Source organism: Dasypus novemcinctus, chromosome 7, assembly GCF_030445035.2.
Source record: "Dasypus novemcinctus isolate mDasNov1 chromosome 7, mDasNov1.1.hap2, whole genome shotgun sequence".
NCBI lineage: Eukaryota > Metazoa > Chordata > Mammalia > Cingulata > Dasypodidae > Dasypus > Dasypus novemcinctus.
Genome location: NC_080679.1, coordinates 2,267,476 through 2,295,223, shown reverse-complemented (window position 1 = coordinate 2,295,223; position 27,748 = coordinate 2,267,476). Strand labels below are relative to the sequence as shown.

Below are 27,748 nucleotides of genomic sequence, written 5' to 3'. Positions count from 1 at the left end.
TGGTGGAGCAAGATGGCTGCCGACATTTGCCAGGGCTCAGGCTTCCTGGGTTCCTCTGGGCTCAGCTCCTCTGTTTTCTCCACAAGGGCAGCTGTAGCCTCTCAGGTGAATGGCTCTGTCTCTTTCCCGTGCCTCCAGCTTGAGACTTTAGCGTCAAACTCCAACATTAAGAACCCTTAACTCTGCCCTTTGCCATGCCTTTTATCTGTGAGTCCCCGCCCACCCCGTGGGGACTCAATGCCCTACTGGCACAAAAGGTTTACATAATTACTTAATCAAGTAAACCTATGAATCCAGTATAATCTAATATGCCTGGAGGAAAAGATCAGCTTACAAACATAATCCAGTATTTCTTTTTGGAATTCCTCAATAATATCAAACTGCTACTGTATGAGATTTCCTTTATGATCTTTAATATGGTCATATATCAGGACTGTTGCAAGTCTACTTGGCAATATTCCCTATTACCATGTTTTAGAGTTTAAAATATATCCTTACAGTCTATTTTATTTGGATGTGTTGATTAAGTATTCTGTGTCCTTGCTTATATTTTTTCATTTGGCCTATCTTAGACTGAGAACGGTTTGTAATTTGAATGGTTCTATTTCTCTTTGCATCTCTGCTATGTGATGGTGGCTGTGGAGTTATTAGGTGCAGAGATATTCCCAACTATTATACCTTCATCTTAAATCATGGCCTTTGACATTATAAATTCATCTTCTCACATTTTGTACATTTGGGCATGGAGTCTACCTTGTTTGATATCAGGATGACCACCCCTGCTGCATTATTATTTCTTTATTTTAGCCTTTCTGCTTTCTCCTATATATCAATAGAGCTAGGTAAATATATAAAGAGTTGAATAATGCTTTGTGAGTCAATCTAAAAGTAGTGTTTTTTTAAGCCGGTGAGTCACGTCCATTTACACTTATTGTCATGATTGATATATTTGGTCTCAACTCTGCGTGGGATTTTATGTTATCTTCTCTGCATATTACATGATATTTACTGAATTTCTTTCACCATAAGGTATTTGAATTATTTTTGTAATTTTGGACAATTTGTATTATTTTCGGGTCCTTCATTACCTTTGCACTGATAACATGATGTAATGTCCTCAGGCAGCCTTTCTTTATTTAGCCCTTTATGTAAATGATTTCCTTTCGCTATCACCTCTGTGGCAATGAGGCAGGTTAGTTTCGGGAAAGGAAAGACAGCTGAACCACAGCTGAGACCTGGCCGAAAACATGGCCACGAGTGGCCATGAAACCTGATCCAGATGCCAAGAAATAAAGCTGGTGAGACCTGGCCACAAGATCCCATTTCAACGAGGTCCCATTTGGGGTCAAGGGGAAGCCTGGATACCTTCAAATGGCCTCACCATTGGCCCCTGAAAACTGGCAGGTGGGGTAAACAATCAGAAGAGCGAGCAGCTGGGGCCCTTTCTCCATGTTAGGAAGGGGAGGAGCGAATAATGGCTCATAAGGGTAGGCCCACAAGCCCAAACGCTCTCCCTGCCGGGAGGAGCCCTCATCTGTACCTTAGATGCATAATTTTGTTCTGTTCTCCCATTTCTCAATAAACGCTATTCTTTTCTCCCATTCTGTTCTTTTCTCCCATTCTTCAATAAATTCTTTTTACTGGCCTAAATAAACTGGCATGTTCTTATATTCTTTTATGTAACATAGGCAAGAATCTAGAGGAATCCATCATGCCCCGACTTCAGCAACAAATAGTTGAATCCACTTCACGCTTTTCTCTCTTCATTCTCCTCCAGTCTTTGAACCTTGTCATTTCTCCTCTGTCAGAACACAAACCATTCCCTTCCTGCCCTCCCGAGTTTATACCCACACTTCTTACAGTCTTGCTTCTACCACTAATAATGTCCTCTACTCAACATCCATCCTTTTGGTAGGTTGCCCAGCCACCCCCTTTGTTCAATCTTATCCCCTGGATGACCATCCCAAGTTCCTGCATGCTTAATGTCCTGTTTCTCCAGAACCTTGTCTTTTGTCTGTATATAAATTCTGGGCTCGTGCTTTCTTCATAAATTTTCCTTAAAAATGTCACTCCTCTTTTTTCTTGCTTTTATATTGTGGTAATAAAGTTTGAAGCCTGCCTGATTTTGTTTCCTTCCCAAGTGCCTTGGTGTTTTTGCCTGGAGGTCTGAGAATTTTGCCTTTATCTTTGTCTCCTTGTTTCACCAAGACATATTTTCTGTGTACTTGACTCAGCTTGTGCTCAAGGTTCCAGAAGGGGCAGGAGAACAAGGGCCTCTGCAGAAACACTTCCGAGTCTCATAGAAGAGCTTCATGCTCATATCTGTCCTGTTCAAAATCCGCTGGAAATCTTTCACCAAAGTACTCTAATCGGAGTACCAAGACTTTAGTACTTCTGAGTACCAAAGCTTTTGATACTTTCAGGGATGTGGGATCACCGAGAACACAGCCCTCACGCAGTGTGGCAGGTTGAAATTATTTTATGAATCTCAGAAAGGGAAAGATTATGTTTGTCAACTAAACAATTCCCCGGGGCGTGCTACCCTTTGACTGCATTAAGTCCAGCTGAGTGACTTTGATTAGATTACATGTGAGATTAGGCTTTTGATTTGACCATGTCAGTGGCTTACTCAGGCTGGGCCTTCAAACCCTTCTGGGTCTGATACAAATGGACTCAGACAGACAGACACAGAAAGAGAGAGCTCTGTCCTTTTCTATCCTGCCATGTGGCAGAAAGAACATGGCTCCCAGGAGAGATGAGCCATTGTGCCTGAGAGCTTAGGGCTGAGGTTTGCCCCTTGAGGGCAGTGAGGACAGCTCGCAGTGGAGCCGGGTGTGGGGTCTGGGAGAGGGCAGAGGGTTTCCCCGCTCTGCCCCTCAGGGCAGCGTCAGTCCCTGCCCACACATTCTGCTGGGAAATCCCCTAAGATTGTCCCTGGATAACATTTCCTTTCAGGCTACAAAGAAACAATAAACCAAGGCAGCCTGTTTTTGCCTCCCACCCAAATCCAGGATCAGCAAGGAGGGGCTGGGGGCGGGGGGCACTGGAGAGCTGATGGGGAGACCCGGGGAGCAGGAGGGAGGACACCTGCCAGTCGTCCTGGTCCCAGGGGTCAGCTCCATTGCTGTCCAAAGCCCCATGGTGGCCCCTCAGGGCCCCACAGCCCCCACACAGCCCCGCAGGCCCTGCTCAGCCAGGCACAGCCACCCGCAGCCCCCACATGCGCCCCCTACGGCTCTCAGAACACTCTGCTTAGCACTCCCCACGGCCCTGCACAGGCCCCAATCCCCCCCACTGTCTCCGCCCACCCTCCTGAGCGCCCCTCTCCCCCTGGAACCCTCCATGCACCCCCTCCCACCCACCCCGTGACGGATGGGGGCCCAGGGTCTCCCGTGGCTTCCTGGAGCTGGAGGTCAGCGCCCCCCAAGGGCCTGCAGGTGGCCATGGCCAGTGTCCCAGCCAGACCTCTCTGGGGCCTGTGGGGTGTCAGGGGCTCTCCTGCCTGAGGTCAGTGATGGGAGACTGGCGGGTAGGGCAGGTGTCCCTTATGTGGACCTCGCTGCCTGCCCCCAGCTCCGCCCTCCCCTGAGGTCCCGCCCCCATCTGGGACCCCAGCAGGCTGTCCTGGGCAGGGTCTCACATCCACTGCTCACACCCGGAGGCTGCTCACCACCCCGAGGTCAGAGGCTCAGGGCAGGAGTGGGTCTTCTAGGAAGTGACCAGCCCCACAGAGAGGAAACCACCCAGGACCAAGTTAGGGTGCAGCCAAGGGGGTGGCGGGAGAGCAGGTCCAAGGAGGCCGAGCCACGTCCAGGGACCTCTTTAAGGGACTGTCTGCCAAGGTCGGGGTGGACGGGTCAGGCGGAGGCAGCCCTGGGGGTCTGCCCTGCACGACAATGCCCTCAGGGAGCTGGGCCAGGGGAGGGTCCCTGTGCCAGGAGAGGGTCCCTGTGCCCCTCTGCCCACCCTTCAGGGCCTGCCCCCAGGAGACCCTCCCTGTGCTGGCCCCTAACGGTGCAGGAGAACCCACGTCACCTGCAGCCCAGGGCCCACAGCTCAGCTCAGGTCCTGCCACCACCCCAAGGTTGAGCCTTGTGCCCCCATGCCTGAAGGGGGAGCTCTGGGTGCAGGTGCCAGCCCAGGGAAGGGGCCTGGGGCCCTGGACACCTGCAGGTGTTGCTCTCTGCCCTCAGCTGGGAAAGGAGGCCCAGCACCCTGGGAAGGAGATGCCCTGGGGGGTGGGGGTCCCGATCCACCTGCCCAGTGGTTCTGTGGGACAGGGCACTGGGCCCCCAGCAGTGAACCGCACACAGGCCCGGGGCTTGGGAGAGGCGCAGCCAGGGCTTCCTGTGTGAGCCTGAGCTCCCAAGGCCTGTCGACCACTAGGGGGGCCTACTTTGCTGGGGCCCCCCAACACCTGGGCAGGCTCTCAATACACTGCAGTGTTCGCTCCACCCCGGGGTAATGCTCCCCCATTCCAGGATAGTGCTCCCCCATCTGCAAGACAAAAAGGCGTAGCCAAGGCTGCGACTTGAGGAATATTTATTGCCCCAACCCCCCTCTCTTCCCTGTTGGAGAAAACCCAGGAGGTCGCTCATCCATTGTCCTGAAGGCAGCTGACCTGTCCAGGGAGAGGAGCCCTTGGATCCCGTCAAGGCTCCGGAGCCCTTGCTGTGGTCTCAGGCCCCACCGGGCAGCTTGACCACCATGAGGAGGGTGGACTTGTTCCTGATCTGATAGTACTTCAGGGTCTTCTCTGGCTCCAGACGTTGGTTGGCAAACATCAGTGTGAACTCCGAAGACTCTGCGGGCAGGTGGGAGGGTCAGCCTGGGCCTGAGCACCCGGATGTCAGGGTCAAGGGTCAACCTAGGCCTATGCCACAGAAGTTGTGGGTGGGGTATCCCTGGGCCTTGGGGTGGGGTTAGCCTGGGACTGGGTCCCCAGATCTCAGAGTGGAGTTGGGGTCACCTGGCTGCCGTCCCCAAGACAGGGGTGGGGGCTTCTGGTGGAGGAGGTGGCAGAGGAGAGATCATCTTCCCAAGATCGTGAGGGTCCGGGCGCCCAGCCCCCCTGGAGCCTGTCCCAGGTGAGAGCTGAGCGCCCCTGCAGCCTGCACCTGGCCCAGCAGGAGGCCACACCCACGCCTACCTGGCTTTGGGGGCAGGAGGAGGCCAGCAGGAGGGGAGGTGGAGGAAGGGGCGACAGCGGCTCTGGACGCCGTCACGTCAGGGAGGGGCCTCTGCCGAGGGCGACCAGCCCACCTGGCCATCGGCCCAGCTCCAGGCGCCCAGGAAGGAGGCCGCCCAGCACCCACGGAGCCTCGGGCCACCCACAGCATGGAAGCTGACCCAGGGCGCACCCTGCCCCCAGCCCCTGGACGCCCCCCCTGTCCCACCCCGCCCCCCTGATCACCTGATTTTAACATTTTCTGGGCCACCAAGTTCATCAACTGCTTCACTGTCATTTGCTTGAATTCGTCCTCAGCTTTGGCCACGTCCACCACCACGTCCCGGCCCCTGAGACCATGCACCACCACCTGGTACAACATCTTCCCCCTCTGAAGCTGGACTGACGGACAGTCACACAGGCGCTCCGGGCGGCGAGGCTGCGCTGGGGCAGGAGCTGCCGCTGGCCCTGGGAGCGGAGCAGGCAGCGCCCGGGCGGGGGGAGGCTGGGCAGGGCTGGTCCTGGCGGCCCTTCCACTTTCACTTTCCTTTCCTGGGCAGCTCCCGGTCCCAGCCCTGCCTCGGAGGCCAAGCTCCTCCCCGCTCCCGGAAGAGCAGGGGGACTGCGGGTTGTGAGCCTGTGTCGTGTGACCGTGTGTGTGTGTGTGTGTGTGCTTGAGTGACCGTGTGTCTGTTGTGTCCTTGCTCGTTTGCTTTCTGTCCCCTCTGTGGTCTTGCGAGCGTGTGCTCCTCCATCTCTGTGTGTCCTTGTGTGTGCCCTGGGGTGCGTGTCCGGCGGGTCCTCCACGGCCGTGGTCCTGCCGGTGTCCCTGCTGCCCTCTGGCCTTACCCCACACCCCCAGTGGGAGCCGCCTGGAGGGCAGGGCCGTGCTCGGGCACAGGAGGACGGCGCCACCTGCCTGCACCTGCCCGTGTGGCCGGCCGAGGCCGCGGGGTGGAGTGGACGCGGGGGAAGCCCCTTCCTCCTGCCGGCCTCCGTGGTGCTCCCCTCGCCCAGCCTGGGCTCCGGGCCAGCCCCGCCCCCAAACCTCCCCGCCGGGCAGGCGCCTCGGGGCCCTGTCCACTCCCGGGCAGGCCGTCTCTGCCTCTGGCCACGGCCTCGAGGAGGGTTCCCCGTGAGCTCAGCCTCGACTCGGGGCCTGCTGCCACCACTGCCATCAGCCCCAAGGCCGCGAGCCACACCCCGGACCCTCAGCCGTGGGCCAGAGCACAGAGAGAACCAGGTCGCACCCAGTCCTGGGGTCTCAGGGTCCCCCAATGCGAGCCCCACCCCCTTCATGGACGGTCCCTCATCCTTCGCCCCGCGTAGACGCCCTGGTCCCCCCCTGCACCCTCCTCCCTGGGGCGCCCTTCTGAGGGGACACCTGGCCCGAGAAGACGGCACGAGGTCTGCTTTCAGGGAATCCAAAACCTCGTGTGCCTTCCCCTACACTCCTCACATGCCAGACGTATGCACGCACACACACGCATGCACAGGCATGCACAAGCACACACACGTGCATGCACAGGCACACAGTAGATGTGCAGACAGGCTCGCACACACTCAGGTCCACAACACACACGACACATAAACACACACACATAACAAGCACCTGCACATACACACGCGCCTCAATGCGCATGGACACGCATGGCTGGGCATGCGTGGGGCGTGTGAGCACAGCACGCAGGTGTGCACCCCTCCTGCACAGGCACATAAATACACAGAGGCCATGCAGGTTCCCACGCACGCACCAGTGCACACGGGCATGCACACCTGCGCACGCCCCTGCACACGGTGCCCTCTCACACTCACATGCACGTGGGCACCACGTACAGGCAGAGCAACGGCTCCCATGAGGGCAGGACCCGAGCGTGGGGCTGGTCCCTCCTCAGCGCCCTGCAGCGCCCGAGATGTCGGGGAGCTGGTGGGGTGGGCACAGCGGGATCCTCCTGGAATCCCCTTGGCTGCTCCGGAGCTGACCGGCAGGCGGTGGTCAGGACAGGCCTGGGGGACGCTCCTCTGGCCCCACGGGCAGGCCGTCGCCCTCTGCCCAGCTCCAGTCCTCACTCCCAACCCGGGAGCTGTGCACGTGCCCCTGGTGCCATTCTGATGGGCGCTGGCAGGACAAGGGGCTCAGGGAGGCTGGAGGCGAGGGGGGCTTGGGACCCTGCCCCTCAACCTGCACCCCTGCAGCCCCTGGGGAGGGTGGGCCTGCCCCTCCCAGCTCTGGCTCCGCCCTTTCCTCTCCCCCAGGCCCCGCCCTGCACCCTCAGGGCCCTGGTTCCCACCTGAGCTGCCTGAGGGGCCAAGAGCCCAGGACCAGCTGCCAGAGACCCCCAGAGGCCCCCCAGCCCGGCTCCCTCCAGCCCCTGCCAGCTCTGCGGGGGATTCCCAGCAAGGTCCTCGATTCCCTCCCTCTCTTGCTGCTGCTGACTTGGCAATGGCCCAAGTCCCAGAGCTTCTGTCTCCCCCCTTGTAAAATGGGTCAAGGTCAGGGTGATGATGGGCCCAGCTGACGGGGACTTGGAACCCTGGGCTGCCCCTTTCCTGGGAGACAGGGTGACCGTCAGGCCACACGATCCGCACGACCCCAAGTTGGTGGATCCTGGACTTGGGCGCTGCAGCCAGTAAGTGCCAAGTTTTTCTTTACTTCCCGAGAGTTTTTTTTTTCAATTGTCTTTTAAAAAAAAAATACATAGATCACAAAAAATGTTACACTAAAACATACCCCACACCCCACACCCCCACTCCTCCACATCAACAGCCTTTCTTCATTGTGGCACATTCAGTGAATTTGGTGACTACATTTTGGAGAACGGCTGCACCACATGGATAATGGTTTATATTGCAGTTTACACTCTCTCCCGGTCCATTTAGTGGGTTATGGCAAGATATATAATGTCCAGCATCTGTCCCTGCAATATCATTTAGGAAAACTCCAAGTCCTGAAAATGCCCCCACATCACATCTCTTCTTCCCTCTCCCTGCCCTCAGCAGCTACCATGACCACTTTCTCCACATCAGTGCTACAGTTGATTCCATTACTAGTCACAATAGTTCTATAGTAGAATACCAGTAAGTTTATTCTATTCCATATTTAATTCCTCCATCCTGTGGACCCTGGGATGATGATGTCCACTCCACCTCTATATCAGGGGGGCTTAGATCTCACATGGTTGATGGATGTGATTTTCCTGCTTGGAGTTGTAGGCACTCTTGGTTCCCTGGTGTGGTGGCTGACCTCCCTGTTAGCCGACCTGTGCAATTTCAACAATCAGAGAGTAGGAACTGCAACTCTGCTGAGGCTCAGGGCCCAGCTGGCACATGGCCAGTGCAGAGGTTGAAGTCTCCTGTATATACACCAACCCCAGTGCCAACCACAGATTCAGTAAAAGTGACCAAAGAGTCATGTGTAGAAAGGTCACATCTGAGTCCAACTCCATCACACTCAGGAACACAAATTCCAAAGTAGGGCCCACTGACAAGGCACTGAACTCCAGAGCCAACTGCCATGACTGTAGATCCTGTGTGTCTCCAAAGCCCTCAGGAGCATCAGTACCTGGGGTTGTATCTACTTTGGCGGTCTCTGGGGTCCTACTAAGGTGTGTGTAAGCGCAACCCCTCTGATGACCTCTTGACTTGTTTTTGAAGACCCTTAACCATATATACTCATTTGTCTTTATCATTTCCCCCTTTTATGCAAGGTCTTTTTCTAGTTGCATCACCAGTTAATTATTGTTAGTAATCCCTCAGTGCCAGAGAGGCTCATTCCCGGGTGTTGGCCTCCGCTGCGGCACTGCAGGCAGGTTGCTGCAGGCGAGTCGCTGCCGGGGATCTGGCCTACGCCACGGCCGGACCGGGGCGGCAGCGGGCGGCTCAAGGCTTGGGGGACGCGCGGTTCGATGGAGGAAAAACCACGGAGACGAGGTCTATGCGCAGGTCTGATTTTATTCGGGAAGTACATGGGGTTTTATAGTGTCATGGAGGCGGGGAGGTTGTGGGAGGGGCATGTCCGCGGGGCAGCTGAGGATTGGCTGCAGAGGCAAGGGCGGACCTGCGGTTTATGACGTAAGCCATTGATGGCAGAGGGGGTTGTTTCCGAGGTTGTGCCGGGGCGGATACGGGATGAGGGCGGTTGAAATGAGGCGGGGAGAACAGCGATCGGCTGGGAGGGGGAAGATAACAGTGGCTGGGAGGAGGGGCAGAGGGAGGCAGCAGCACAAACTGCTGCTGAGAAGGGCCATAATACAGGGAGGTTACGAGGAACAGGCGGGCAAAGTATAAGGAAGCGAAAGGCAGGGTGGGAGCAGGGGACACCCGGGAGTCAAGTCCCATGTGCTTAAATGCTGATTTTGGTTTAGAGAGGGGCTGGAGGATCTCAGGAGGTAACTCTTAGGCACCCTGGAGCTCTAGGCCTAGTTGAAATTTCAGGCACACAGGCTCATGAGCATAGTCATAATGTCAAGGGCTCATCACTAGAGCATCCTTCTTCACTTGTCTTTGCTCTTATTCTTAGTGGATTATTGCTGTTCCATTGGGGAATGTGACAGAGCTCCCCTGGCTAGGAACTCAGCATGCCCTCAGTTGTCGATTGTAATGGTAAATGGTATGAAAATACTCAACATATACCTGGACATTTTTTTGTACACTATATACTTGCCCTGGAGAACTCCCTCCCAACCCTGTGTCCCCCATCAATAACACCCCACACAAGCATTCCTCCCCTGCCATAGTTGAACCCCTTTGTGGTCCAAAACTTCCTCAAAAATGAAGCCTAATATATTGCCAAATTCAATTAATAGGAAAATGAAATAGTAGTGATAGGTTTAAAGATTAGAAATAGAATACATACTAATTTAGAAAAACTAACACAAAGTAAAAATAAATTGGGGTTTTAAAAAATGAAAAATATTATGCTCGCTTTGGCAGCACATATACTAAAATTGGAACGATACAGAGAAGATTAGTATGGCCCCTGCGCAAGGATGACACGCAAATTCGTGAAGCATTCGGTATTTTTAAATAAATCTTTTTTAAAAAAGTGAAAAATATCATAAAACTTTGTTTTTGACGTTTTGCATTTCATCACTGTAATAGGTGATATATATGTGTAGTGGCAAGGCAATTTCTTTCATTTCTTTCTCAGTGTCTACATCCTTTCTTTTATTTCTAATTTAAAATTTTGTCTTCAGAAAAGTTTTAGATCACAGCAAAGTCACATATACAATATAGGGACTTCCATACATCCAACATCAAACCCTTTCCCCACTTTCCCAGCTATGATTTTTTTACATGTTCATGTTCTGTTTGCTACAGCTGATGAACAGATATTGACATGTAGCTATCAAACATGGTTCCATTTGGGTTTACCTTATGCTTTATATTTTAGACTGTACAATTTTCTAAATTTTCATTTATCTTATGTTTTACATTATCGTTTATATTTTGGCCTTTAGACTTTTATACATTTTTGGTGTAATTTAACATGTCCTATATCCATCATTGCATGATCTTGTGGAGCACTTCCATTGCCCTCCCAGTTACCCTGCTTCCATCTATTCTATTCCTCTTTCCTCCTCCCCTCAGAACCCACAGTGACAACCAAGCTTCCCTGCTTGAAGGTCCAGATTCACAGATACTTGCAACAATGCTAAGGGTTTTACATAATAGCCGTCCGCCCTCATTGGAAGCCACCTATTCTCTTGAGAGACACAATTCCCTCTATTTCAGAACATCAGGCCTCCCCAGGATGTGGGTACACCTTCCCACTCATTGTATGGGTCTACACCCAATGATATAACACACTATGACAAGATGAGCCCTCACACACTCCCTAGAAGCCTGCCCCTGTGCCGTATGCCTCCCCTTAAGCACCTTGAACAGGTAATCCTTCCTTACAATATTTTCTAAAGAGTTTTCTCAGCATTACAGTTTCAACCACATCTATGACAATCTCCCATGTTCAACTGTTCCCCCAGCCATCCCCCAGTTCCTTAAGCCATCTGACCAATCCTCCCAACCCTAGCCCCCCTCAAGCCTGCAAAGCCCCACACAAAGTTATCCCTATGCCCACATCTTATCCCTTCCCTGTACAAATACTTACCTCCACTTTACCATAGATTTCACCCACATAGCCATCACCTCACAACCTTTCTCTCCCCCCTCCAAGTTCTTGTAAGTCTATTATCCAGTCTCTAGCTCTCTAAGACAGACGGGTTTGCTTATTTGGTATCAGAGAGGTCATGTAGTATTTGTCCTTCAATGTCTGGCTTGCTTTCCTCAACATAAGGTCCTCAAGATTCATCCATGTTATCCCAAATGTTTGTACTGTACTGCTTCTTTCAGCTGATTAATATGCCATTGTATGAGTATACCACATTTTCTTTATCCATTCATGTGTTGATGGGCATTTGGGTTGATTCCAGCTTTTGGCAATAGTGAATAATGCCGCTATGAACATTGGTGTGTATATATCGGTTTCTGTCCTTGTTTTCAGTTTTTCTAGGTATATACTTAGCAGTGGAATTGCTGGGTCATAAGGCAAATCTATAGCTAGTTTTTTGAGAAACCACCAAAACATCCTCCAGAGTGACTGGATCCTTCTGCATTCCCACCAGTGGTGGATGAGTGTTCCCATTCCTCCGCATCCTCTCCAGCGCTTGTTGTCTTCTGTTTATTTGATAGCTTCCACTCTTAAGGGAGTAAGATGGCATCTCATGATTTTGATTTGCATTTCCCTAATAGCTAGAAATTTGAAACATCTTTTCATCTGCTTTATAGCCATTTGTATTTCTTCTTTGGAGAAGTGTCTGTTCAAATCTCTTGATCTTTTCTTAATGGGTTGTTTGTCTTTTTATTTTTGAGATACAGGATTTCTTTGTATATGCAGGATATTTGTCTCCTATCTTTTACATGGTTACCAAATATTTTCTCCCATTGGGTAGGCTGTCTTTTCACTTTCTTGACAAACTTCTTTGAGGTGCAAAAGGCTTTAATTTTGAGGAGGTCCCATTTATGTATATGTGCTTTTGCTGCTCATGCTTTGGATGTGAATTTCATGAAGCCGTTTCCTATTACAAGGTCCTGTTGATGCTTCCCTACACTGTTTCCCAAGGTCTTTAAGGTCTTGGCTCTTATATTTAGGTCTTTTATCCGTCTTGAGTTTATTTTTCTATAAGGTGCGAGATGGTAATCCTCTCTCATTCTTTCGCATATGGATATCCAATTCTCCAGACACTATTTGTTGGAGAGGCCATTCTCTCTCAGTTGAGTGGGCTTGATGGGCTTGTCAGTTTTTGATGAGTGTATATATGAGGATCTGTATCAGAACTCTCAGATTGGTTGCATTTGTCAGTGTGTTTATCCTTGTGCCAATACCACGCTGTTTTCACTACTATAGCTTTACTGTATGTTTTGAAGTCAGGTAGTGTGATTCCACCAATTTCATTTTCCTTTTTCAGTATGTCTTTGGTTTTTCAGGGCCTCTTTCTTTTCCTAATAAATTTCATAGCTAGTTTTTCTAGCTCATTAAAAAAAAATTTGGTGTTGATTTTTATTGGGATTGCATTGAATTTGTAGATCATTTTTGGTAGGATGAACATCTTAATGATATGTAGTCTTCCTATCCATGAACAGGGAATATTCTTCCATTTATTTAGGTCTTCTTTGAGTTCCTTGAACAGTGTTGTGTAGTTTTCTGTGTATAAGTCTTTTACATCATTAGTTAAATTTATTCCTAGGTATTAGATTTTTTATTTACTATTATAAATGGTATTTGTTTCTTGGTTTCCTCCTCTGAGTGCTCATTATTGGTATACAGAAATGCTACTGATTTTTGTGCATTGATCTTATTATCTGTGATGTTACTGAGCTTATATATAAGTTCTAGAAGCTTTGTTGTAGACTTCTCAGGGCTTTCTACATATAGGATCATGTCATCTGCAAACAGTGAAATTTTGACTTCTTCCTTTCTAACTTGGATGCCTTTTATATCTGGTTGTGGCCTCAGTGCTCAAGACAATGTCAAATAGAAGGGGTGATAGCGGGCGTCCTTGTCTTGTTCCTCCTGATCTTAGAGGGAAAGGTTTCAGGTTTTCACCATGTAAATGATGTTAGCTGTGGGCTTTTCATGTATACCTTTATCATGTTAGGAAAGTTTCCATCTTTTCTTATCTTTTGCAGTGTTTTTATCAAAAAAGGGTGCAGTATTTTGTCAAATGCTTTTTCTGCATCTATAGATATGATCATGTGATTTTTTTCCTTCTCTAGTTATGTGATGTAATTTATTAATTGATTTTCTTATGTTGAACCATCCTTGCATACCAGTAATTAAACCCACTTGGTCATTGTGGATAATTTGTTTAATATGTTGTTGAACATGATTAGCAAGTATTTTGTTGAGGATTTTCATGTCCAGGTTCATTAGAGAGAGTGGTCTATACTTTTCCTTTTTTCTGGTGTCTTTGTTTGGCTTTGGTATTAGGGTAATGTTGACCTCATAGAATGAGTTAGGCAATGTTCTTTTCACTTCGATTTTTTTGGAAGAGTTTCAGCAAGGTTGGCATTAGTTCTTTCTGGAATGTTTGGTAGAATTCACCTGTGAAGCCATCTGGCCCAGGGCTCTTCTTAGTTGTTAGGTTTTTAATGACTGATTCTCTCTTTACTTGTGATTGGTTTTTTGAGATAGTCAATTTCTTCATTTGTCAATGTAGGTTGCTTATGAGTTTCTAGGAATTTGTCCATTTCCTCTAAATTGTTGTTTTTGTTAGAATATAGTTTTTCAAAGTATCCTCTTAGGATAGTCTTTATTTCTGTGGGGTCAGTGGTGATATCGCCTTTCTCATTTCTTATTTTGTGTATTTGCATCTTCCCTCTTTTTTCTTTGTTAGTGTAGCTAAGGGTTTGTCAATTTAATTGATCTTCTCAAAGAACCAGCTCTTGGTTTTGTTTATTTTTTCAAGTGCTTTCTTATTTTCTATTTCATTTAGTTCTGCTCTGATCTTTGTTGTTTCTTTCTTTCTTCTTCCTTTGGGTTTAGTTTGTTGTTTTTTTACTAATTCCTCCAAGTGTGCAGTTAGTTGTTCAATTTTAGCTCTTTCTTCTTTTTTGATGTATGAATTTATTGCTATAAATTTTCCTCTCGGTACTGCTTTTGCTGCATCCCATAAGTTTGGATATGTTGTGTTATCAATTTCATTAGTTTCAAGGTAGTTATTGATTTCTTTTGAGATTTTCTCCTTAACCCACTGTTTGTCTAAGAGTGTGTGGTTGTCCATATCTTGGTGCCAAATCTGGGTCTCTGGCCTTTGCAGATTTCCAGGTTCATTCCACTGTGTGGTCAGAGAAATTATTTTGTATGATTTCAAACTTTCTGATTTCTTTGAGACTTTCTCTGTGGCCTATCATGTGGTCTATCTTGGAGAACGATTCATGTGCCCTTGAGAAGAAGGTATATCCTGCTGTATTGAGGTGTAACATTCTGTATATGTCTAATAAGTCCAGCTTCTCAAATATATTGCTCAAAGTATTTGTTTCATAATTGATTCTCTGTTGAGATGTTCTGTCCAATGGTGATAGTGGTATGCTAAGGTCCCCCACTATAGTTGTAGAGGCATCTATTCCTCACTTAGTTTTTCCAGTATTTGCTTCACGTATTTGAAGGTACCCTTGTTAGGGGCATAAATGTTTATGATTGTTCTTTCTTCTTGAAAGATTACCCCTTTTACTGATATGTAGTGTCCATCTTCATCTCTCACAATAGTTTTGCAATTTAAGTTTTTGTCTGATATTAATACAGCTACTTCTGCCCTTTTTTCCTTATTGTTTGCCTGTAAGATTGTTTTCCAGCTGTTCATTTTCAACCTCCTTGAATCCCTGAATCTAAGATAGGTTTCTTGTAGACAGCATATAGATGGGTCATATTTCCTTATCCATTCCCCAATCTGTGTCTCTTGACAGGTGAGTTTAATCCATTGACATTCAGTGATATTACTTTCAAGGAATTACTTACATTAGCCATATTTTCTTTGGATTTGTGTTTGTCATATTTTTTCCTCTCTCTTTTTGTCTTTTTAGTTGTTCTTACACGCTCCTCCAGTTCTTACAGTTTGTCTTTCCTGTTATTTTCTTTCCTCCTGCAGAACTCCATTTAGTATTTCTTGAAGGCCATGCTTCTTGTTCGCATATGCTCTTAGTTCCTGTTTATCTGTACGTATTTTGAACTCTCCATCATTTTTCAATGCTAGCTTTGCTGGATCAAGTACTCTTGGTTGGAAATTTTTTCTTTTGTACTTTGACTATGTCGTGCCTCTGCTTTCTTGCCTCCATGGTTTCAGATGAGAAATCGGCACTTACTCTTATGGAGCCTCCCGTTCTCTTTTCTCTTTCTGCTTTCAGTATTTTCCCTTTGTCTTGAGTGTTGGATAATTTGACAAGTATATGTCTTCGGGTTGGCCTGTTGGGATTTATGCTGTTTGGAGTGCATTGTGCTTCCTGGACATGTACATCCATCTCCCTCAATAGGTTTGGGAACTTTTTAGCCATTATTTCCTGCAACACCCCTTCTGTCCCCTTTCCCTTCTCTTCTCCTTCTGGGATGCCTATAAGGCATGTATATATGCATTTTGCATTGTCATTCAAGTCTCTAAGTCCCTGATGGATTTTTTTCTATCTTCTTATCAATCAATTCTACCATCTGTTGATCGCAGATGTACTGTCCTCCACAGCACTAGTTCCTTCCTCTGCCTCTTCAAATCTACTGTTGTTTGCTGAGAGTGTAATTTTGATTTCTTGGATTGTGCTGTTCATCACCGTTATCTTTTTGTTTATGTTTACAATTTCTTCTGTGTGCTCTCCAAGTGCTTACTTAATATCCTTAATCTCTTCCTTCACTTCATTAAACTGGTCTATGATATATGTTTTGAGTGCTTTGATTAGTTGTTCAGTGTTCTGCTCCTTGCCTGGATTTTAGTTTATTCTTTGGATAGGTCCATGTTTTCCTGATTATTGGTTTAGTTTTTAGTTTTTGATGCTGCCTGTTCATCCTGTTATCTGGATGGGTTTATTCAGTTGCTTAGCTTTTCCGTCTAGTCTCCGGGTTTATTTAGGTGTGGTTTTTGTGTTGTGTTAAGTCTTCTCTTTGACATTTTGTTCTTCTTATTCTATTTCTTGGTTGTTGTCTAAGTTCCCTTTGTCGCAGTCTCTCCAGGTCGATGTCCAGACGCCTACTGCTCTGTTGTTCCCAAAACTACTCACTCAGGCAGGATTCTGTCCCCACTCAAATGGTGTTTTGCAGGATACATGATGAGGGTGCACTCCCTCGAATGCCATCTTGCCCCGCCTCCTTCCCTTGAGTTTTTACTGTTTTGTTTTCTGTTTTTTAATTGCTGCTGGCTGTGGTCTGCTGGATTCCCTCCCACTGTCCATGTTTGTCCAGCTGTGCTCTCTTCTGTCCGTCTAGTGCTCCTCGTCAGACTCCCCACCCCACCCAGGTCCCTGCACATGACCCTGCAGGCAGCGAGTTCTCAGAAATGTTCCACCAAACAAACAAAACTGAACCCGTCAGCAAGGTGCTGGTAGAGCCCCTCGCCCCACTTAGGAGTGGGGACTTTGGGCATGGCCCAGGCGCTGGTTGAGCCTTAGAACAGCCTGGGGGCCAGCAGAGCCACCCATGCTGGGCCTCTGAGCCCCTGCAAGGAGGGTACAGTGCCCTGGACAGGGCCCTGCCACATCTTGCACCCCCCTCCCCATCTTCATACCTGGAAGGATCTAGACCCTGAGCCCATGTTCCCAATGGGGCGGGAGGTGCAGGCTGCACACAGGGGACCTGGCCAGGTGCAGTCCCCTAGGAAGGAGGCCTAGAGCCTGGAGTTCAGCAGGCGCTGCCCCCACCTGTCCTCAGCCTCCAGGGCTCCATGTCCTTGCCCACCCATGGGAGTAGAGCCTGGCCATTGTGCCCCCCAGGAAACCATGCCTCCTCGCTCCCTCCCTTGCTCCCACCAGGCATCCCCCATGCCCCCGCTGGCTGCCTCTGCTTCCAGGCAGCCCTGGGGCCCCTGAGGCCTGCAGTGCCCCCTCCCCCAGTGCCAGTGGCCACGACCTGCTGCCCATCAGTCCTCCCAGGGCCGGGGTCTCCTGTTCAAGCAGCTCGTGCTGGGTGGGGTGGGGTCCTCGTGCAGCACTGGGGTGAAGAGGACGAGGTCAGGACACACAGCCCTGGGGGACATCGGGTCACTCTGTCCAGGGTGGCCTGGCTGGCACTGAGGCTGGGGGTCCTGCAGGGCCTCCTGGGCCACAGACGCACATCTCCAGGCAGGAGGGGCGGGGCAGGTCCTGGGGCTGGGCCTCCTGGCTGGCACAGTGGAGCACCCAGGGGCAGGTGGCAGCGCTCCTGCCTCCAGTCAGCCCAGGGGCAGCGTCTGGAGAGGGAATCAAGCAAACCCAAGGCCAAGGGCAGCTGTGGGCACTGGGTCATGGTTAACTGAGAGTTCTTGAAAAAAGAAACATATATATATTACATAAACTCACATTTATACATATATAAGCCTATACAATTATCATAATTTGTACTGATGAAAGGATGGGTAGCACATTTTACCAACTATAATAAAACATAAAATACTCTTCATTGGGAATTCCCAACAACCAATTGATTCTCACAGAATCCTTGTTTCTTTCCGGGCTATGGAGTCTGTAGGCAACCTGACATGCAGGTCAACATCAGACCGCAGAGAAGGCGAGGAGAAGAGCTGGCTCCGCAGAGCGGTGGCTCCATCCTGGAGGAACGACTGTGGTTCCGTGGCTGGCTTTCTTTTCACTAAGGTGGTTGCTCTGAACTTGACCCACTCATGAAGGAAGTCAGTTGCCTGAGCCACTTCCCGAATTAGATGACAGTCGTGAAGACTGGGAGCCTATTTCTTCGGTTCCTCTGGTCCTGTTCACGCTGTAAGAGCTGCGCACCTGTGCGGGGGTTCAGAGCTATTTGTGCCCTGGAGGGGCAGGTGCTCCCACTCACTCCATCCCATGGGAGGGACCCCCTGTGGGTAGTTGGATGAGTCCACTTCAGTGAGGTGTGGCTGACGTTCATCAGAGCAGGTCTTCTCTAGCACAGGAGCCCTTTAGTAGCAGAAGACAACACTGGTGTGGAGAGAAGCCACGGGAAGCAAAAAACTGGAGGTCAACGGCACCTAAGCAGGCAAGGCCAGGAGGCTGCCACGTGCCCTGCTCGTGACACAGGGACCCAGGCCAAGGAGAGCCGGCTGCCAGCCCAGAGCAGGTAGCCTGGAAACAGGCAGTGCGTGCCCTGATTATTAGAAAGAAAGCTGCACCTGTAAGAGAAGAAAAGCTCACCCAATTGTGGAGGAGAAAAGCATTTTATTAATTACTGTTGGAGTCGCGGACCCAAAAGGTATCGGGAATGAAAGACAAAGAGAGATTGGGAACAGGGGATCTGCGAGCATTGAAGCCTCAAGCTCATCAGACAAGTTTATTAATGTTAGGGGCTTCTTTATATACCCCAAGCAATCATGGGAACCAGCAACTATCCTAGCTAACTATTCCCATAACTTCATTAATGAAAACACAGTGCACAGTGGATAAGAGAGTAACTAAAGCCCAAGATGTTCTATTATGTTATTGAAACAAGTATACTCATAAATCTTGTTGCCCAGGTTACTTGAGATATCAAGTCTGGGTTCTGCTGGAATGTTACGTTTCCCAGAGAGTTTAGCCACCTGCACGTACATCTCCAGGGACAGCATGACGCAGTGGTCAGAAAGTAACTTGCTACCATGGAAACAGCATGCCTTTGTTTTCCACAAATTACCTTGCAAGAATGGATGTGTAAGCTGGGTAAAATGGCCGGTGTGCCAAACAAGAAACAACATTTATCCCCTAAACCGAGCACAAGGTGCCTCCCCACTTCCCCATTGATTGGGTTCTTCAGGGGTTACAGCCGATCTGAGAGGTCTAGCTAAATTACGGGGTTCCCTCTCTGAGCCGCCGCTCCCATTCCATACATTATGGCAGTTTGGCACCACTTTCAAACCTGGCTCCACTTTTGAATTTGGCACTGCCTACATTTGGTGCCATCTTCATTTTGGTGCCACTTTCAAACTTTGGTGCCAAAGCCACAAGAGCCCCTCTCCCCTCTCCTTCAACGGCAGAGACAGCTTCAGGTTTACCTTCATGTGAAAGCCAAACTTCACCCTTTCCTTACAGATCTCCCCTCTTTCTTTCAGACTCTTTTTAGTTTTCACAATTTAGTTTCTCAAATCTGATAAGAACTTCCGCACATTCTTTATCGTACAGGTCTTCCTCTTTAAGGGGGTATAAGTTGTTTTGCTTCTACTGTATGGGCATCTGTCTGGTTTGGGCCATTTCAAAGAGTTTTTGAGCTAAAGCTTGGGCACATGGGATGATGCAACATCCAACTGCGGTGAGTACCTCAGCCTTGATGATAAGGGACATCAGGACAGACAGTGCCACTCCTTTCCATTCTCCAAATCAGCTCTAACCATCCCATGAGTGGGTTGTCAATGCCAGAATTTTCTGCTAACTCTTCAGATAAGGCTGTTAAGCCTTACAAGGCTTTGGCGATAGTCCTGTCTGGGACTGTATTATTGGGGATGAAGTTACAGCAACTACCTCCAATCATGATACAGATGCCTCATTTTTCTCCTAGCGTCATGTCTACGGCTGTCCTATTTTCCCAGGCCATTTGACTAGGAGCATCCAACTGTTCTGCTACTCTCTTAACTGCATCCCTAGTGTAATTGATAAATCTGTGTTGATGATAATATATATAGTTAATCCAACCCACATTTTTGTTAATGGGGACTCAATGAAGAAGAAGGACTCAAATCCCTCAGGTACCTGGTTTCTAGCTTTAAACTCAACTAGGGCTCCCCAGGGAACTCCTAGACTATCTAGATAAATTCAGTCATCAAAGGAACCAGGTAAACTCCTTTCCTTTCTCTTTCCCTGGTTTTGTGTTTCCTCCTCTTTTTCAAATGCCAGGGTAAATGGGATGGCCAGTTGAACCAGAGCACAGGCTCCTCCCCCCTTCTCAGGTAACACTGCTCGGAGGATACCCTTTCCACAGTACCACCAACGGTCTGCCAGGGTAATGGCCAAACTGGAGAAATGGCCAGCACTATCCTCACTCACATTCCATATTGTGTACACAAGGCCAAGGTCCCAAGGTCCTGGAGCCCCGTTCCCCATCTAGAGAGACAGGCAGAGGGACTTCCTGGACCAAGGCGGGAAGCCGGCACAGCTTTGTTCTTTCCCTTTTTACAGGAGGGAAGAGAGCGGACAACGTAACATAATTCTCACTAGGAGTGGCATTCTGGAAGAGGAGCACCATGCCTTAAGCTCCCATTCATGTTCTTCCATAGCTAATGGAACAGGCACGATATGGAGCAGTGGACCAGCCTGTGGCACAAGCATAACAGTTGCTTTTGTTCAGACTCTCGACTATATGTTTGACCCATTCTACCCAGGTATTTGCATCTCCATATCTTGTCTCTATTTCTGCTTTGAATCCCCTGCCTTAAGTATCCTGAGTGCTTTGGGATCCTTCTGCATCAGGGAACTGCCCTTTGGTGGGTTTTCCCTTGGTTCTTCTGAAGGGTGAGCTGGAGCAGGTGTTGTTGATGTCATAGCTACACAGGGAGGAAGGACTCGAATACAGAACCTCCCCAGAGGATCTTCATCTGTAACGTCCACCCACATGCCATGGTCTCTATCAGGGGAAGAATAAAACGGTTGTTTTGGTGAATTGGTCTGCCTTTCTAATGGTATTACTACCGGGTTAGAGTGGTGGTTTTGCAGTCTGGTGGGTATTCCCTTTATAAAAGGCTGCTTGTCCTCCAGCTGTTTCCAGTGAGGGTGGCCTCCTCCGTTCCTGGTGGTCCAGCCCTTGCACTTGGTAGTCCACCACACAAGGAGGGAGGTTGAGATAAGCTCTCAGTGACTCCAGGTATAGATATTTATTTTGCCCACTCAGCCACCACTGATGTCCTAAATCCCTACATATTATCACTTGGCAGGTGTCCAACTGCACAGTCTGGGACTCTAGGCCTTCGGTTACATTTATTATCAATGAAACGGGCCTCGTCGCAACCCAAACCTGGAACGTCGTAGTCAGTGTAATTATTCTCGCTCTCAGACTGAGCTTTAAACCCTTCATCTGTCAGCCTCCTGAGGCACTAGGTGAAGTGGTTATGGGTAATAGCCTGCCCTCTATAAGGTACGTTCAAGTGGAGGGGTACCTTCCCGCAAAGCTCACTGGTTCAGGAGCCAACCGGTCCCTCCCCCTTTCTGATATGCCCCCAACTATTCTTTTCAGAGTGATCCTTAAGGGGTCTGAGGTTGGAGTTCTTTCCCAGGACTCAGACGGTGTTGTTGGGTACTTACCTTCCGGTTTGGGCACTGGTCCTTTTACTCGGGTGCAAGGGGTCCAGCTTCTTTCTGCTATACACATTGCAGTTTCATTTGTCAACAAAATTTTGTAGCATTCTTCCCAGGTTGGCTGAAGTTTGGACTCCTTCCATGACTTGATTAGGACCCAACTGCCAGGTTGGTGTTGATGGACAGCGACTTCTAGAGGCAGGGTCTGGGCCAGAAAACCACGATGCCTGAGGGATGACAAAGTAGAGGACAAAGCCAGTATATAATTCTTAAGGAAGAGATCCTTCCAGTCTAAGGAAGGAAGTTCTCCAGTCCTTCGAGGAAAAGGCAATGCAGAAAGCACTTCATAAGGAGAGCTTCCCAGTTCTTCCCTAGGGGCAGTTCCAATCCTCAATAGCACTCTGGGTAAGCACTGAATCCAGGGCAACTTCATTTCTAGGACCAGCTTAGAAAGATGCTTTTTCAAGGTTGGATTCATTCTCTCCACTCTCCCTGAGGACGGCGGGTGCCAAGGTGTATGGAAGCTCCATGTGACACCCAGGCTTCCCATAATATTCTGGAGTACATGGGAGGTAAAGTGCCTACCATTATCTGAGTCTATATTCTCCACTCACCCATAACCATAGCGAGTAATTATTCAAGTATAATTTTAGAAGTCCCTGATGCTGTAACTGAGAGCAGAGGATGTGCCTCCACCCATCCTGTCAGATGATCTGCAATAACCAGAACATACTTTAGTGGAATCATTGGGGGCATTTCAGTGTAAACAACCTGAATGCTCTGGAGTGGCCTGAGGCTGGCTCCCATCCCCCTTGTTCTTGCTTCCTCATGACTTTCTTACCGACCTTTTGGCAAACTATACACCATTCATTTAATTGTTTAGCTGTGGTAAAAATACCCACACATCCAAAATACTTAAGAACCAGGTCACACAAGGCCTGTCCCTGCAATGACTCCCTTGGTGTAAGACTGCTAGAATGCCTCTCATTTTTCGCTTATTCTACATTTGCCTGTCATCCAGGAGAAGCCACCTCCCTTGATCATCCAGGGTCACTCCTAACTGCTCCAGCTCTTTCACCTCCTTTTCAGAGAATGTGGGGACCCCAAGCTCTTCGGGAATGGGGGTATCAGGACCATCAACTTCAAAGGGGGACTAAAGGAGTTTTCCCTAGCCTCCTCATCTGCTAACCTGCTGCCCTTTGCTTCAAATGTATGACCTTTCTGGTGTCTGTTTACATGTACCACTCACATTTCCCTGGGCCAGACACTTGTTTTATTATTTGCCCACGTACTAGTCCTTCTCCTTTGCTGCTAATCAATCCCCTCTCTTCCCAAATTTTCCCAAAGGCACACTTAGAGTCGGTGTAGACTGTACCATCCTCTTCTCTAATAACTGGAGGGCTTGAATTATTGCATACCATTTGCAAGTTTGAGCTGAACGGTCATCGGGCAATCAGCCAGTTTCTTTCACCTCGCAAGTTAGTCCATTACAATTGCATAGCCATTGTGCCTCCTTCCTTCTAGGACCCTGGAGGATCCATCTATGCACATTTTTTTTCCCCAGTGCAGGGGAGGCTGCCTGAGGTCAGACCAGACTCGGGTCTGATACTCAGTCATATCTAAACCATCAGCCTCAGGAGCCTCCCTTGGCTCAGGTCCCTTAAAAAGGAAGGAGGCGGGGTTCAAGCTGTGGTCTACTGTCAACACGAAGTCATTTTTCCCACTAGGATAGCCTCATACTTCAGAAATCGGAGTCAGTGAACCACCTTCCCTCTTTCTCAGACAGAATTGTTCTGACCTGAGGAGGGGTGCTAACGACCAAGGCTCCCCTGAAGGTCAGCTTCCTGCTCTCTTCTACCAGGAGAGCGGTGGTCGCCACAGCTGGAACACATGCGGGCCATCCCCTGGAGACGGGATCCAGGATTTTGGAAAGGAAGGCCACAGGTCTCCTTTGACCCCTGCAGACTTGGGTCAGAACCCCCAAAGCTGGTCTTTTATCTACTGTAAGAAACAGGTGGAAAGGTTTCTCAAGCGAAGGGAGGGCCAGAACAGGGGCCTGCAACTGTCTGTTTGAGCCACTCTAAGGCGTCTATTCCCATTGTTTCTATTTTACCTTGTTGGGCTCTTCCTCCAACAGATTTTTATATATCCCTTTAGATTGGAATGCATGAGTCTATCCATAACCCCATCAATCACAAGGATTTCCTTAGTTCTCTTTTTGTCCGGGACAGAGGTAATTCTATTACGGCCTGAGCTCTCTCTGGATTTACCTTCCTCTTTTCCTCACTGCTGAGATGGCCCAGGTACTTGACTTCTCTTTCTAGGAGTAGTAGTTGACTTTTGACACCCTTAACCCTTGATCTGCCAAGAAGTTCAATAGGTTCTTGGTGGTTTGGGCTACTGCCTGCCTTTCTTCACCTGGTACTAGCAGATCATCTACATATTGTAAAAGGACTGCTTCAGAAGGAATTGAAAGTTTCTCCAATACTTTCTCTAGTTCTTGCCCAAATAGGCTGGGGGATTCCGTGAAGCCCTGGGGTAGGACTGTCCATCTGTCCTGCTGCATCCTTCCAGTGAAGGGATGCAACCATTCGAACGTGAACAAGTCTCTACTCTCTGGGTCAAGGGGACAGGTCCAAAGGCATCCTTCAGCTCTACTACACTAAGCCAGTTATGATGATGAGGATCTTACTGTAAGGCTGAAGGGATAGGGACTACAGGGTGCCGAACCAGGACAATTTGGTTGATGGCTCTCAAGCCCTGCACCATCCTCCAACTACCATCCGATGTTTTGATGGTAAAATAGGAGAATTAAAGGGGGACATACAGGTTTCTAAGAGTCCATCTCGACTAAGACCCTCAGTGATGGGTTGGTGTCCCTGCCTCCCCTTTAAGGGAATGGGATATTCTTTCTGACAAACAACTTCCCCTTCCTCCTTCAATTGGATTTTAACAGGGGGAAGCTGCAACCCCCCCACACCCAATTCCCTTCCTTCACCCATACTTCCTCCTGGATGTCCTTTTCGTCTTCTTCAGTGAACAGGGATAAAACAATTTCTATCTTACTTCCAACTCCAGCTGCAGGGGTATTATCAGGCCCCTTCCCAAGAAATTATTCCCAGCTTCTGGGACGTACAACAGAGAGCTTATAAGTTGGCTACCCTCCCAATGAATATCAGTAGGATCAAGAACGAGAAATTTAAATCCCTACCCTTTTGCCCTTTTGACTGTGAAGGAACTACCAAAGGCTTTGGTTCCCATCGGGAAGTGGTTCACACCAAAAATGTCATTTCTTCTTGATATGGGCCCACCTTTAGATTTACTAGAGGCTCCAGGTGGGCTCTTGAGATTAGGAGCCTCTGACTCCCCTACTCCTCAAAATTCATCAGGTGCATGACCTGAACTTCTTTCTTTAAATTTGGGCACTCCCTCTGTAGCAGTTTGACATAGTTATGAATTCCAAAAATAGATATTGGATTATGTTTGTGAACTGGTCTGCACCTGGGCATGATTAAATTATGATTAGGGCTCTGATTGGGCCACATCAGCAGGGCATTGAGTCTTCCCCCCCTTGGTGGGTGGGGGCGCACAGATAAAAGGCATGGCAAAGGACAGAGTTGGAGTTTGTTTTTTTCAAAGATTTATTTTACTTCTCTCTCTCCCCTTCCCCTCTCCCTCCCATTTTCTGTTCTCTTCTGTCCATTTGCCGTGTGTTCTTCTGTGTCCTTTTGCACTTTTTTTAAAAGATTTTTTATTTGTTTCTCTCCCCTCCACACCCCCCCTCCGGTTTTCTGTGCTCTGTGTCCATTCACTCTGTGTTCCTCTGTGTCCCCTTATATTCTTGTCAGCACACCAGGAATCTGTGTCTCTTTTTGTTGCATCATCTTGCTGGGTCTGCTCTCCGAGTATGCAGTGCCACTCCTGGGCAGGCTGCACTTTTTTCACACAGGGCAGCTCTTCTTATGGGGTGCCGTCCTTGCGCATGGGGCTCCCCTACACGGGGGACACCCCTGTAGGCAGGGCACTCCTTGCACATGGCAGCACTGTGATTGGGCAGGCTCACCACATGGGCCAGTAGGCCCTGGGTTTGAACCCTGGACCTCCCATGTGGTAGGCAGATGCTCTATCTGTTGAACCAAATCTGCTTCCCCACTTGCATTCTTGATGGCACCAGGAATCTGTGTCTCTTTTTGTTGTGTCATCTTGCTGCGTCAGCTCTCTGGGTGGGCTGAGCTTTCTGCATGGGGCGGCTCTCCTTGTGGGGCGCACCTCTTGCATGTGGGGCACCCCATTCAGAGGGTATCCCTGTTTGTCATGGTACTCCTTGCCCATGGCAGCACTGCACATGGGCCAGCTCTCCATATGGGCCAGGAGTCCCTGGGATTGAACCTGGACCTCCGATATGGTAGGTGGACGCTCTATCAGTTGATCCATATCTGTTTCCCAGAGTTGGAGCTTTTTGAATATGCAGTTTTGAGCTGAGCCCAGGAAGTGAACACACAGGAGAAGAACACAAGGAATAGACATAGCTCCTTACACATGGCAGAAGCCCTGTGGAGAGAGACAGACCTATTTGCCTGATACTCTACAGGTGGCCTTGTGCAGTGAGCACAGCAGCTGAGCCTGGAGAGAAATGCAGCCCTGGGAAGACAGGAACCCAAGAAGCCTGAACTCTTGGCAGACGTCAGCAGCCATCTTGCCCCAACACATGGCCATAGACTTGGGTGAGGGAAGTAACTTATGCTTTATGGCCTGGTAACTGTAAGCTTCTATCCCAAATAAATACACCTTATAAAAACCAGCAGATTTCTGGTATTTTGCATCAGCATCCCTTTGGCTAATACATCCTCTTAAAATGACCAGGTTTCCCACAGTGGATTCCTGCACTCTCTTAGCCCCTTTATCCAAGCTACCCAGCCTGCTGCCCTATTTTGTCTCTGCCTTCCTTCTCCCTGCCTCACCTCTAATCTTTTCTGGACCTTGTGGTCAACTGTGCTCATCATGACTTTGGCTTTCTTCTGCTGTTTACCCCCTCCCTTCTCACAAACACTTTCTAAGACTCTCAACAACTCTTCCAGTGGTTTATCCATCCATCCATCCATCCATCCATCCATCCATCCATCCATCCATCCATCCATTTTCTGGATCTTTTTCTGTATGTCAGGCCAAGACCCCTTTATGTCGCTGACCTTTGCCATTCCCTGGGCCTCAGGATCATCAGGGTCCATTCCTAGTATTTCCTCACCTGGTCCCTCAACCTTCGCAGGTAAGCAGAGGGAGTCTCATCTTTTTCTTGATTCACCTCAAATGCCCTATTTAAATTTTGAGATTTAGGCACAGCCAATTTTATCCCCTGTATAATGAGGTCTTCAAGATCCTTCATTTGTGCTCTATCATCCTGACCAGTATTATTTTTTTTTAATTTTTTTTTAATTTTTTTATTTTTTATTGACTTTGTAATAATATTACATTAAAAATATATATGTGAGGTCCCATTCAACCCCACCCCCCCATCCCCCCTCTCCCCCCCCCCCAACAACACTCGTTCCCATCATCATGACACATCCATTGGATTTGGTAAGTACATCTTTGGGCACCTCTGCACCTCATATACATTGGTTCACATCATGGCCCATACTCTCCTCTATTCCATCAAGTGGGCCCTGTGAGGATTTACAATGTCCGGTGATTACCTCTGAAGCACCATCCAGGGCAGCTCCATGTCCCAAAGACGCCTCCACCTCTCATCTCTTCCTGCCTTTCCCCATACCCTTTGTCCATTATGTCCACTTTTCCCAATCCAATGCCACCTCTTCTATGTGGACATTGGATTGGTTGTGTCCATTGCACCTCTATGTCAAGAGGAGGGTCAGATTCCACCTGGATGCTGGATGCAATCCTCCCATTTTCAGTTGTAATCACTCTAGGCTCCATGGTGTGGTGGTTGTCCTTCTTCAACTCCATCTTAGCTGAGTGTGGTAAGTCCAATAAATCAGATTGTAGGTGCTGGAGTCTGTTGAGGCTCAGGATCTGGCTATCACATTGTCAGTCCAGAGATTCAAATCCCCTAAATATATCTTAAACCCCAACATTAACTGCACCTCCAGCACATTAGCATGAAAGTCTTATGAAGGGAGATCCCATCTGAAGGATATTTAATCTTTTTTT

General features: G+C 48.8%; 1 protein-coding gene, 1 long non-coding RNA gene and 1 other non-coding gene across 5 annotated transcripts in view; 2 read left to right on the top strand and 1 right to left on the bottom strand.

Moving 5' to 3' along the window:
- Nucleotides 1-27,748, top strand: part of LOC101414911 (ubiquitin carboxyl-terminal hydrolase 2-like) — a 93,345-nt gene that overhangs the window by 21,976 nt on the left and 43,621 nt on the right. The gene's annotated exons all lie outside the window — the stretch shown is intronic.
- Nucleotides 10,084-10,190, top strand: LOC131279332 (U6 spliceosomal RNA). Its single transcript, XR_009186702.1, has one exon. It is a non-coding gene; the product is annotated as a U6 spliceosomal RNA (small nuclear RNA).
- Nucleotides 14,133-22,271, bottom strand: LOC139439288 (uncharacterized). The gene is made up of 2 exons (XR_011649172.1): nt 21,587-22,271; nt 14,133-18,495 (listed from the first exon to the last, which is right to left on the bottom strand). It is a non-coding gene; the product is annotated as an uncharacterized lncRNA (long non-coding RNA).